The sequence below is a fragment of the Emydura macquarii genome, unplaced genomic scaffold (assembly GCF_026122565.2).
Source record: "Emydura macquarii macquarii isolate MOO-44397 ecotype Brisbane River unplaced genomic scaffold, CSIRO-AGI_Emac_v2 contig_306, whole genome shotgun sequence".
NCBI classification, from domain to species: domain Eukaryota; kingdom Metazoa; phylum Chordata; order Testudines; family Chelidae; genus Emydura; species Emydura macquarii.
This window is the reverse complement of record NW_027130443.1, coordinates 2,811,962-2,824,938: the sequence shown is the minus strand read 5'-3', so window position 1 is coordinate 2,824,938 and position 12,977 is coordinate 2,811,962. Positions and strand designations below refer to the sequence as shown.

General features: G+C 47.2%; 1 long non-coding RNA gene across 2 annotated transcripts; it reads right to left on the bottom strand.

Annotated features, from left to right (window-relative positions):
* Positions 1–576: 576 nt before the first annotated feature.
* LOC137156993 (uncharacterized) lies at positions 577–3,169 on the bottom strand. 2 transcript variants are annotated; one of them, XR_010920957.1, is made up of 3 exons: positions 3,112–3,169; positions 2,385–2,456; positions 577–803 (listed from the first exon to the last, which is right to left on the bottom strand). It is a non-coding gene; the product is annotated as an uncharacterized lncRNA (long non-coding RNA). The 2 variants fall into 2 exon arrangements; XR_010920956.1 differs by having other exon boundaries at positions 2,990–3,162.
* Between the last annotated feature and the right edge of the window lie 9,808 nt (positions 3,170–12,977).

Sequence of the window (12,977 nt, the reverse complement as noted above, 5' to 3'; positions counted from 1 at the left end):
CATTAAGGTTCATTTGTTCCTCCAAAGATACAAAGCACACCACATCTTATTAACTGAACTGGGGTAAATACACCCTTCCCTTTAAACACCGCACTGAGATGGTTTATATTCATAGTAAAACAAAACAAAAGATATACTTTAATTCACCTAAAATCCTAAGAGAGACAGTTAGAAAGGGTTACAAGCAAATAAAAATGAAAGCATGCATCTAAAAAGACTAAAATTTAATCTAGCAAGGTACAGGTTTTGCTCTAGATGGTTTCTCTCACCAGTCATTCTTTTTCCCAGCCATGGCAGACCTTGTCTCAGTCAGGACCTACCACAGAGGTACAAGGGGCTGGCTTCCCATGTCTTCCTAGGTGAAAGATTGATTTTTTCCTTCTTATGGGTTTCCCAGCCTGCTATATGTACCTGGGCTTCCACTGTTTTGATTCCACCAGGTCTAATTTACATATGTAAAGCGTCTATTAGCCCCTTAATGAGTCTTTTTGGTTGGCATCTCTTGAGGACCCTGAAACAGACATAGCCCCCAAGGCCAGTGGAGAGAGGCCAGCTCAGGTCAGCCTGATTGACAGGGCAGGCAGGCCAATGAGGGAGCCAGGAGGGTCTCATCCTGTGTGTGAGCTGCAGCTGCCTGCCTGGGCAGAGAGCAGGGCCACGCTGAGGACAAAGCAGCCAGTAGCTGAGAGATGAGAAGAAGCCCAGGGTGGGAGCTGAGCTGAGCAGGGCCGGGCCACAGCAGGAGAACCAGAGGAGCAGCCGGGGAGTCGAGCTGAGCAGAGTGGGGCTGGATCTGGAGCCGGCTGTGGAGGCCAGAGAAGATGCTCAGAGAGCCGAGCAGAGCTGACCCACAGCAGCAGAACCAGAGGGGCCTGAGGAGGTTCTCAGAGAGACAAACTGCACTGAAGAAGAGTGGGGCTAGGGCCGGGGCCAGCCGGAGCCGGGTGCTCTCAGCAGCTGGGGAGTGCAAGGGGGACCCTCATTTCATAGATTGTGGGGGGATTGTGACCCAGACACTAGGTGGGCAGACACAGGGGAGATCCACTGTTACCCCCAGGTCCCTGCAGAGCTGCTGCCCAGCTCGTCGGTCCCCAGTCTATAGGCCCTTCTAGAGCCTGGGGATTTCTGTGTGGGTCCACCACCAGAGCACCAGTGAAACTCTGTGCTTCACTCCAGATCATTAATAAAGATGCAAAACCGCCAGGACCGACCCCTGGGGAACTCCACTTGTGACCGGTTGCCAGCCATGGAGCCATTGATCACTACTCGTTGAGCATGCTCTAGCCAGTTCTCTATCCATTTTATAGTCCTTTCCTCCAACCCATACTTCTTTAACTTGCTGATAAGAATACTGTGAGACCGTATCAAAAGCTTTGCTAAAGTCAAGGTATATCACATCCACCGCCTTCCCTACATCCACAGAGGCAGTCACCTCATCATAGAAAGCAATCAGGTTGGTCAGGCATGACTTTCCCTTGGTGAATCCGTGTTGACTGTTCCCACCTCCCACCCCTTAAGGACCTGAGATGCTGTGTGTGAAGATGGGCACTATATTTGCTTTTTTCCCCTGGCCCAGATAATAGGCCAACTCCCTCAGCACCCTCGGGTGCATTGGTCCCTTCAGCACTGAGGGAGTTGATCTTGTCTGTGAAGACAGAGGCAAAAAAGGCATTGCAGCCAGGCAGGAGGCCTGCACCATGTCCCTCCCACCCCCGAGATTTGTGTGGTGCCTTTAACATTTCTCCTCTTTTCTTTATTTTTTAAAGTTTGTTGTTGAATACATTGTGTCTGCTTTGAACTGTCTGCAGTGATCAATGGGTCAGGGAAGCATCCACTGCAGAGAGAGTCCCCCCCCCCCCCCGGAGAGAAGATACCCTAGCCCCTGCCCTCAGTGACCACACCAAGATTAGGGGTTGAGCCTCCCAGGCATCCTGGGCCCAGCCTTGTCAGGGTTACGAGGACCCCACCACCCAGGAAAGTGGAAGGGGAACCCTGGAGATCAGGCAGGTCTCTGGGTAAAGAGAGTAGGGGCAAGGACTCAAATCCTTGTGTTAGCCCACTTCACCGGGGCTGTGTATGAGCCAGGAAAGTTCCCCACAATAGCAGGCCCACTGCCCCGCTTCCATATGAGACATTTGAATAGCTGCCTTCCCTCCTAGCTGGGAGGAAACCTGTTTCTCCATGTTTGGCCACAGATTTTAAAGCATAATATTAAGTTTCTCTATTTCCTCATGTAGTGTTAATACAGACATCTCACACTGACACAGCACTATTGTCTACAGTCAGTTGATTCAATCACCTATCGCTTGAGGTTCAGTCACCTCATCTTTATAGGCCAGTAAACCTTTGCAATGGATTCTTTGAAAAGTAAAAACCAGACCAACCTTCTTTCTCCAGCTGGGTTTAGATGTCATCCAGTCTCCTCCCCCAATTGTTTGCTTCATAGCTTTGTTTAGCTGATATGTAAAAATGGACCATCATTGTCTCTGCCTTATGACCAGGCTAGTCAGAGAAGCAAACAGCAAAGACATTCCTTTGTCTAGGGCAGATGGGTTTACCAACTCCCCCGAAACACCTGGTTTAATCACACTTTATTCAAAATTCCAGCATGTACCCATAACTCCTATTACACAGCACACACGACACAAGAATATTAATGATCAGTGTGTTATTTTCAGTGATAACTCACAAGGTCTCTTTTATACAAAGATTACTACAATAGAGCAGGGGTGGCCAAACTTACTGGATCCCCACCCTCCCGAGACTTCCCTCCCTGCTTGGCAAAATCCTCTAGCCCACCACCCTGCCACAGGGCAGAAGCTCTGAGCTCCCCACCCCAGTCTGGTAGGTGGAGAATGGAGGGGGGGAAACACAGGGACTTTTCAAGCCATACTTTAAGTGTAAGAGAGCCACATGCAGCTCACAGTTTGGCCAGCTCTGCAATAGAGTGCAAGGGTGCTAAGGGTCACCCAGGCCCTGACTGCCTCACCTCCATGACTACCACATCCTCCTCTCAGATCTTCCTGACTCCTCCAGTCAGTCCAAGATGCACATCCGCCTGGCCCACTGCACTGAGCACATTCAACCTCTGTGCACCCCCTTGGTACTCACTCCCCTGTCCTGCTCTCTTTGCAGACCAGCTGGGCTCCATGGAGTGGCATAATTTTTTTTTTTTTTTTTTTTTTTAGTTGTTTTGTCCTGATGTCTTCCTGAGCTCTGCTGGCCTCTGCATGAGCTGAGCCTGATGAGGAAAGGGTTAAAGAAGACATCCTGGAGCTGTGTGTGAAAAGAGGCGGGACTTTGGCATGGCATTTCAGTCCTGCTCCAGACAGGGGGCCCCAGAAAAAACTCTTCCATCTCAGCTCAATTCCTTTGGTGCACCAGAAATGATCAGACCCAAGAACAAACCTTGTTCTTTACCTTTCAGCCACTCTGAGAATATTTCCATACCAGATTATTTAGCAGCAGGAAAGCAAACATAGAAGGAGCTTTAGCAACTTAAAAAGCTGCTATAAATATCCAATTCTTAGAAGGTCTTTCTATTGCATGGGCCGGGATCCCTAGCTCATGTGGGGGAAAATGCAGAGGTTTCTCCCATTATTACTGGCACAGCACTCAAATGAGAGCAGAACTAAATAGATCCTAGGTAGGAAGATTAACATATTGCTACAACTGTACTGAATATTGCAGAGATCTGCAGGGCAGGGAAGAATCCCAGACCATGGCTGCAGTCTGTCTTGATTTGTCCACTTCTACAAGGTGTTCAACATATGGTGAGACATGATCAAAGTGCTTCTCCATCAGTTCCTCCAATTCCTTTGGACATGACTTATGCCAGGGCTCTCAACTCACAGGTTATGACAAGCTAAGCAAGACCAGGCCTGGTCATTATGGTTCTACAGGACCACCCAGGAAACTCCAGAGTGTAGCTGTAAGAAGCAGTGACTAATGGAGGCCACTTCCATGCACCACTAAATAGTAAATGTACAGCATAGCAAAAGGCCAACAGCAGTGAGCACCCCAAGTTCCACCACAGTATGAGTGTTACTTAATGTATGGTGGTAAACAGCCAACTTCTCCCTAGTGGGTCTCACACTTCAACCCCTTGGCATGGGCCAGGGAGTCCCCAGTAACCCTGTCTCCCCTTGGAGGTACCTTGCTCCAGCTTCCTTCTGCTGGCTGGGGCCAGAGATTTTCTCTTTCTGTAGCTACAAAGAAGCACTGTCTCCTGGCAGGCAGGCAGGCATCTCTCCTCCAGCTACTATCAGCCTTCTCACAGCTTCTTCCTCCTATGCTTCTCCCCCTCCCTTTTGGGAAGGCAGGGTTTAAGTACACCTGGACTAGCCCTTCATTGGGTCCAGGTGTCTTTAATTGCCCTGCAATCATCTCTCCTCTGCTTGCAGGAACCAGGGCTTTAGACATTCTTGGGCTCATACTCTGGCCCTGGTATGCTTTTTTTTGCAGCCCTCTGGCCTGACTTTATCACAGTATTTATTAATGATGTGGAAAAGGAGTGGTCAAGTGGCATGATTTGCAGATCACAAAATATTCCTTTAGATTAGTCAAGACTAGAGAAGACTGAGAACTTCAGACAGATCTATAAAACTTGCAGAATTCACAACACAACAGATTCAATTTAGTGTTGATAAATGCAAAGCAATGCACATTGGAGGGAATATGCCAAACCACTTATAAATATTATGATGTTCCAAAGCCCTGACTCAGCAAAGCACTCAAGCATGTGGTTAAGACCCTTTGCTGAATCAGGGCCTAAACTGAAAATAACTTCTCAGGACAAAAAGGTGCTCAGTGAAAAATCTCTGCCTATTGTGCAATCATAGTTAAAGTAACAAACGAAAGGTTAGAATTAGAGTTGGTTGAAAAATTTCTGATGGAAGAGTTCTGTTGTAAAATGTTGAGTTGAAAAAAATTGAAATATTTCACAGAAATATATTCATTTAGTTTAAATTTGATTAAATGTTCTCAAAACATTTCATTTCAATCACGTTGACACACCTCACTATGATAAGGCTGAAGCATTTTGTTTCAATTTGATCATTTCTAGTTTTATAATATAATGTAGCTGAAATGAAGTGCTTCAACTTCATTGGGGAAAAAAAAATCCCAATTTTTTTTCCAGAGTTTTCATTTCACTGCAAATTTTGACACTTTGTTCTGATTTGGGATGAAAGTAAATTTTGAAAGGTCAGAATTTTTCCTGGAATGGAAATTCTGAGTTATGACAAGCTCTAGACTGTTTAGTTTAGAGGGGAGACAAATAAGAGGGGGCATGCTACAGGCACGGGAAATAATGAACGTTAGAGAGAAGGTTTATTGTGTGCTCCTATTTGCTCATAACACAAGAACTGAGGTCTAATGAAACTAAAAGGCAACATATTTAAAATGAATTGAGGACATGTAGGAGTGCATGGCCGTCCTTCCTCATCAGTATCCGAGGGAAGCCACACTCCCTCGCCATCACACCTATCAAGGCAAGCTCAAACAGGTGCTTGATTTAGCTGCTTCTCATGCCCTGGTGCTCTAGGCAAAGCCAGGCAATAAGTGGATAATGAGTGGATAATAGTGCTCTACCTAGCCTTCAGGTAGAGCTAGCAAGCAATCTAGGGGGCTCTGCCATCAAGTAGGCAGAGCACTGAACAGTCTAGCCGCTCTGTCTCCCAGGTACGGCAGAGCACCCCAATAGTCTAGAAGCTCAGGCCTCAAGCAGGGCGGAGCTCCACGCAGTCTAGGAGGCTCTGGCCTGGTGACTAGCAGAACTAGCAAACAGGCCTCCTGGCCTAAAAGTGGGGGTGCTGCCACTCCAGGGGTGGGTTGGCAGCAGGGGGACCTGGCCACCCCACTCCACCGAGTCCCTGCTCAGGGCCCTAGCAGTAGCAGAGGTTCCACCACTGGATCAGGAGGGTCCCAGCCGAAACACACTGACTTACTATCAGGCCACAACACAGCCGAACAACTGTCTGGTTTCCCTGGGCCACTCCCTACACACCCTCCATGGGGTACGTGAGTCTCAGGGTCATCCTCCATCTCCCTAGGGTAGGCAGCCAGTGGCAGCCCCAGCAGTTTCTCCGGGTCCTCAGTGCTGTAGCGCTTGCATTCCAGTGAAGGTGAAGAGACATCATTCTCCACCAGCAGTGCCTCCTTAACTGAGCTATTGGGCTCTCCCTTTATTCTTCCTGTCCTGCCCCTCTGCTTCCAGCAGACCGGGCATGGCTGTTCTGGCTCCACCCACCGGGGGGCGGGAAGGGTGCTTTCCCTGTCACTCTCTGAGGAAGGTCACACTCTTGCTACAAACACCTTGTTATACACTGCATAACAAACCTGGGGAACTCACTGAAACAGGATATCATGGAGGCGAAATGGTTAGTAGAGTTCAAAGGAGGGTAATGAGAATAGTCAACATTGCACTAGATAGGATGAAAACTATAAAGGAGTTCCGGGTAAAAGCCAATCACTAAGGGTGTGTCTACATTTCAAACTGGGGTTTCATTTCCAGCTGGAGGAGACATTCCATGTGAGTGCTGATTGAGCTAGCATGCTAAAAAAAAGCCATGTAGCCGCAGCAGTGAGTACTGGGTGGCTCTAGCTGCCCTGAGTACATACCCAGCATCACAGATGGGACTGAGCTAGGAATGACACCCCTGGCTCAGAGTGTAAACATGTGCTGAGTGATGGGGATTAAGAGAAAACTTCCCCATGCACAACTTATTCCATAACTGTCTCGGGAGATTCTAGCACTCTCTTCTATAGCTTCTCATGCAGGTCGCTGTCAGAGACAGGATACCAGAGTAGATGGACCATTAGTCTGATCCCATGGTATATAGCAATCCCTATCTTCCTAAAAGTGTCCCCGTGTCATTAGTATCCCTGGCCATTTTCCAACTTGGGTATTTCCATTCTGATCATCTAAATTTTCCCTCCAGGTTCTCCTTTTGTGCCAAACTTTAAAGTAGTATTGTTGTGAGCTGTTACATAGCTGCTTTGTTCCACCCCAGATGTGGATGCATTTTAATGGTGCACTAAAGCATCCCATTGTAACGTGCTCTGGGATCCTTTGAGATCAAAGGCACCAAGCACTAAGCAGAACAGCCCATTCTTTACAACACAAGGGTAAGGGATGCATCCCAACCTACTGAAGCTTCGTTACTAAGCCCAACTCCCATCTGAGTATGTACAGAGGGAAGAGACACTTCACTGTTCTGTCTCTGCATGTCAAGCTCTTATCTCCACCATCTGACCTGCATCAGTGTCACATCTGTTTACTACAATAGAAAATATGATACAAACCCCTTTCTGAAAATCCCAGAGCACTTAAAAAATTCAATAAACGCAAGCGAGTCAGAACACAGCTGGGCCGTTCTGAAGAAGGCTTAACAAAATCAGATTGAATTTGAAAATATAACGAGTCAGGAGGCGTGGGGGCTCAGTAGGGAAAGCTGAGGGTGCTCTGCAGTGAGTGCTCAGTGAACGTGAGCAGATGAAATGATCTCACAAGTACAATCAGTTGGATGGGTCTCAACGGAGACCTTAGGGGACATTCGTCCTCAGCACAAAACCAGCACACAATCAGAAGTGAGTGAGAGTCTCCGGTCAGTGGTAGCACAGAGCTGGGTTAGCAGATGTGGCTGCAAATTAGGGATAAAATGTGTAACCCAATGGCTTTGTGTGTACAAGGGCTGCTCTGAAATTTTCCATCTTAGGGAAAATTTGACTGCAGAGTTAACACAGGTGATTGGCACCATTGTCGATGCACCTGGGTTAGCCTAGCCTCGGTGTGAGCAGCCCTAGCCAAGTCACCATGTCCTCATTGGTGCTGTGTTGCTCTGAGGGTATGGCTAGGACTCCTGGGGGTACACCCAATGGCACTTTGAGCCACTCTATGTTTCTTTCCCAGTGAATTATGGGAGAACTTGTCTGACCTTCTGGGCACTTGGGGAGGAGGAACGGTGCATGACTTTTAATGCACAGTAACCGAAACAAAAGAGAGACAAAGCAGGCTGCTCCCTGAGGCAGTAGACACAACTCACCCCATCTTTGTCTAGGCTGGCTCTTTCCAAACTGCCTTGAATACCATGCTTCCCTACACAGTCCCCTAGCCAGCAAGCAGGAGCAGGAAACCAGCCACTCTGAAAGTGGTAGCTTGTAATTCCACCACATTCCTCAATAGTGGCACCTTACTCAGGCTTTAGCCATAAGCCCAGCTGTGCCAGCCAGCCTGGGTAGAAGGCACCACCAAACTGAGACCAGAGGGGTTTGCATACAATGGGAGGGGGCTAGGGGCCGGGTTAAGAGTCTGGGCTAACTCTGCAGAGAAGGCCCCCCTGATTGTTTTTCAGTGGAAAATTGGGATTTTTACAAAACAATTTTTTTGGTGTGGAACGTGTCTGCTTCCTATGGAAATATTACTGTTTTCATCAAAAGACAAAAAGGTTTTGGTTTTCTGAGAACAAGTCAAAAATTGCAGCGGAAAAATGATCCATTTTCCCACCAGTTCTCATGTGTTTGAGTGACTGAGTGGTGTTCCTCTCTGTCGGCTCACCCACAAATAGGATGTGGAAGCTCTTACTACTCCTAGCGCAGGAAACTCTCCTTCCCACGGCAGTCAGAGAGGCACATGTCCCTGATCTCCAGCTACGTGTTTGTCTATGATGTGTATAGAAACTGGGCTTGTTGTCTGCAGCATAGGGTGTGTCATGCACTGGGTGAACAATTTGCTTGATAAACGTAACCTCTTTTTCTGCTCACAAAACATCCAGGGGCTTTGATTTTGCCTGTTTGTTCAGAATTATTTGGTGAACCGCTTATGCAAACGCCACAATTCAGCACTTGCACTCTGCAACCATTGCTTTGACTAGCTGCTAACTGTAATTTCCTATTCACCCTGGTGTGATTGGTCATTGTCATCACATTGCATTGATCTCTACCCTGTTTGGGTGACTCACATGCCCTCTCTCTTTCCATTTCTTCATACATTCTTGCAAATACGCTTTTGCTTCCATGACCATTCTCAGTCAGTCAAAATAGGCGTCACAAGGACAATCCAAGAAATGTAGAGATTTTGTCTGATCACATGTTCGCAGATACCTATTTGCAGTGTTCTCCAGCACTAATCAGGACTGAAGTGCCTTGGCAGAGCTAGGTGCTAGCGCTAGGACTGGAATGCCAAGGGCAAAGCAGAGCAGGATTAGGAGAGCCCTGGGTAGCAGGAGATGCTCAAGTGCTTCAGCAGAACTGTGTGGAAATCCAGGACTGGACTGGCAGAATATTAACACTGAAACCTGAGGCATGCGGGCAGAACTGTGCATGTGGGTGGAGAGCCATCATAATTCCTTCCTGCCCCATGCATAACTCAGACTAACATACCAAGTCACATACTTTTCTGAATAGCAAATTCAGCCCAGTTTTATCTCCCCTGTAAACTGCAAATCCTTTTGCTGTTGGATGCTAAACTAGAAAATGTGTGGTGCATCGAAAACAGTGTTAAAATGACAAGCTATCACTTTAAGTGTAAGGGGTTTTCTGCTCCTGCTGGAAGTCTAGGGGACTCCATAGGGAAGTGTGCAGTCTTGGTCTCAGCAGTCAGTTTGCAAAGAGCTAGTCTAGAGCAAAGTGGGGTGAATTGTGCCTCTGCCTTAGGGAGCAGCCTGCTTTGTCTCTCTCTGGTTTTGGTTCTTGTGTGTTAAGATTCTGGATTCTAAGAAATAAAGGCACATTACGCGGCAACCTTCCAGCAAGAATATTTATGTTTTTATCTAACTTCTCTGTTTGTATACCGTGAACATAACAGAAAGAATGACAGAGACTGGTTAGTTCTCCAGACTTTATGCTATACTTCTGGAAAGATGACGAAGCCAAAAGTAACCATTGTTTATAATCAAGCAGGAATCTCAAGGAGAAGCAGTCTGTTGTCTGAATTACTTCTGCAAAACATACAGAGGTCAGCTGTGGTGAGAACAGACCCATGGCCAGCAAGTCATTTAATGCCATCAGCCATTTCCAAATTCCCAAGCAGCTTAGGGAGGCAGGGTTCTTGGTTTTAACGCTGGTGCAATAGGAAAGCAGTCCAGCTTGCAGCCTGCTCATGAGATACACACAGAGCAGATGTCTTGGGCCATCTGACAGGCGTTCCCATACTGCCCGCAGGGATCTGCATCATTATTGTGTCCTCTTGTGATTATTGTTACTATTTGTGTTCAGCTGGAAATGAACTTTTCCTTTTATTTCTTTGGCTGATTGCAGACTCTTCTCATCGAGGCTCTGTTCGGTGCTGAGTTAATCTATTAGCTGACGTCACTGTTTGGCCTGTAGTAATTTGTCTGCCTTTAGCCGGGCACCTTCACAGTCTCTCTCTTTTCCTGTTTAATGTAATGAGAGAATAGACCAAGTGCTAGCAGCAAATCTGTTTCCTCTTAATGTGTATGGACCTTGGCTAATGGACTAGTTGTTTTTTCACAGCTCCCTGCCTCTCTCAAAAGGTGTTGCTCCCCTGTTTCATCCTTGCTCTTTTCCCCAAGAATCTGACCAGTTGCCAGCTTTGAATGTGAGATGGTGTGAATGGCACATCTGGGTGCGAGGTCTGGCCAAGCTAAGCAGAGAGCTCTGCATGGAGACAATGCTAGTATGCCCTGACTTCATTCCATGGAGTCTCTATTCATGTCTTGTACATTCAGCACCTCCCATAGAATCAGAGGTTTTAAGGTTAGAAGGGACCATTATGATAATTTAGTCTGACCTCCTGCATAGCCCAGCCCAAATGGCAGAGCCATGCTAGTCTCTGAGTTCTTTGTGGTAGGTGTACATAGGATTCAGTCGATAAAGACTTAAAGAAGAGGAATATAATTAAAGCCAATCAACATGGCTTTATGGAAACTAGGTCATGTCAAAAACAAACTTGATTTCATTCTTTGCAGAGATTACAAGTGTGGTTGATAAAGGTAACTGCACAGATGAAATATAATATATGCAATTTATTTTGTATAACATTTCACTTAATATCACGCGACATTGTGATGATAACGTTAGCACTACCCAGTATAGACAGAGCAGGTGCTAGGTGGATGAAGGACTGGCTAGCTGACATCTCCAAGAGTTACTGTCAATTGGGAATGATTATCAAATGGGGGGATTTCTGGTGGCGTGAGGGATTGCAGGTCTTGAAGCTGTGCTCAGACCATGGTTGCACCCAGCAATTCACCAGAACTGGTGGAGAAAGGGGCTCGTGGAGCTCAGCCCTAGCTCACCATGAAGTTCCTAATGGGAGAAGATGTCCACCCCCCACAACTGGCTCAGATGCACCACTTAAGCTGGAAGGAGGCACATGAAGTTGACCGAGCAGCTAAGTGAATCCTTGGTTGGCTGCCACTTTGGAAGCTGCCTACTGGTTCCTAAGCCCTGCCTTCCTGCCCGCTCCTGGTTCCTGCCCTCCTCATCCCAGATCCTCTTCTGCTTCTGGTTCCTGCTTTCCTGCCTTGCTCCAGCTCCCTACTCCTCCACCTTACTCTGTCTCAGACTCTGTCTTGGGTCCTGTGTCCATTTCCAGATGTGACTTCTGGCTCCAGTTCCTGGCTCCCGGCTCAGACCACTAGGTATGACTGCCCATGCCCTGCTCCTCCCTGTGGGATTCCGCAGCAAGCAGTGCTAAGCCTGACGCTATTCGTCACTGTATTCAATAAACTGGAAATAAATATAAAATCACTGCTGTTAACATTTGCATCTGACACAAAGATTAGCAGAGTGGTAAGAGTAATGAAAGGCCAGTCGTAGAGACCACTCTGATCTACTCTAATCTATTGTATTGTCATAGATCTAAAAATAACAAGTGCATTTACATTTTCAACATAAAATATCTGAAACCCAGTTTCCCTTTGGCCTACCTGCCTATATTTGGTGTTCTTCCATCTCCATCACAGACAACTTTCTTTCTTTCTTTCTTATTTTTAGTGTCTCTGCAGTATCCAGGATGGCAAAACTGCAGTTAGGGCAGAGATTTCAGTAAAAATCTCACTTCACTGGATATCAGGAGTGCAGGAGAGAGCTCTGCCCAGATGGATTTACTGACATTGGGCTATTGAATATCTCAGCATTGAAGGAAGTAAGTCACAGAACACATCACCTCTTCTCCCCTGAGAACAAAGATGTCCTATTATGGCATCCAACCTGCCTTTCTTCAGATTAAAGCCATCGCCTCTTACAGTGGATGCCCTGGTCTTTGTGTTATTCACAGCAAGGCTGGACTGTAGGAAGCCAAATCTGTACTTGTTCTTGGTGTCTGGGCAAGGAAATCCAATAGGTGCGGTATTAGGACATTCCACTAGGAGGGAAGCTGAGCGCCTCGTCAGCCAGGAATCCCCAGTGCCCTGGCAGCTTTCAGAGACATGGCGAGAGGCGTTCAGAATGCTGGAGATCCCAGAGGCGGAATACACTCCTGGCTACCAATCGCTAAGACCAATCAGCTTTTGTCACTCCAATTACACTACGACGGGCAGCGCTTCCGACATCTCGCATGGGAAGATAAAGGCCCATCAGCGCCTTCTCTGGCATAGTTAGTATAATATGTGTATGGGGTCAGGTGTACCTGCAGGAGAGCACTTCAGCCACCCCATTTCTGTCCCCATGTGGCTACTGATCCATCTGAGGCACATGCCAAGGACAGTGGCAGTCTTGCCTGTCTGGTTATTTGAACTGTCGTTGGGAACTGTGCAGCTAGGACAGGTGGGACAGCAGAACACGCCGCCCATCCCATGGAGTGGCAGCGAATGAATTGCTCGTCCACACAGAAGCCTCGGTGCCAGAGCTCACCACCGTTCCCGCTTTATTGGCACAGCAGCGATTGAACCAGAGGGGAGGTTACATTGCAGAGCTCAGTTTTAACAAGAGCTTTAAATCTTTATTTGGTGCAAATCTCTGCAAAATGGGGGAAAATCAAACAAAGAGTAGAAACTTGGAGTGTTGTTTGAGTG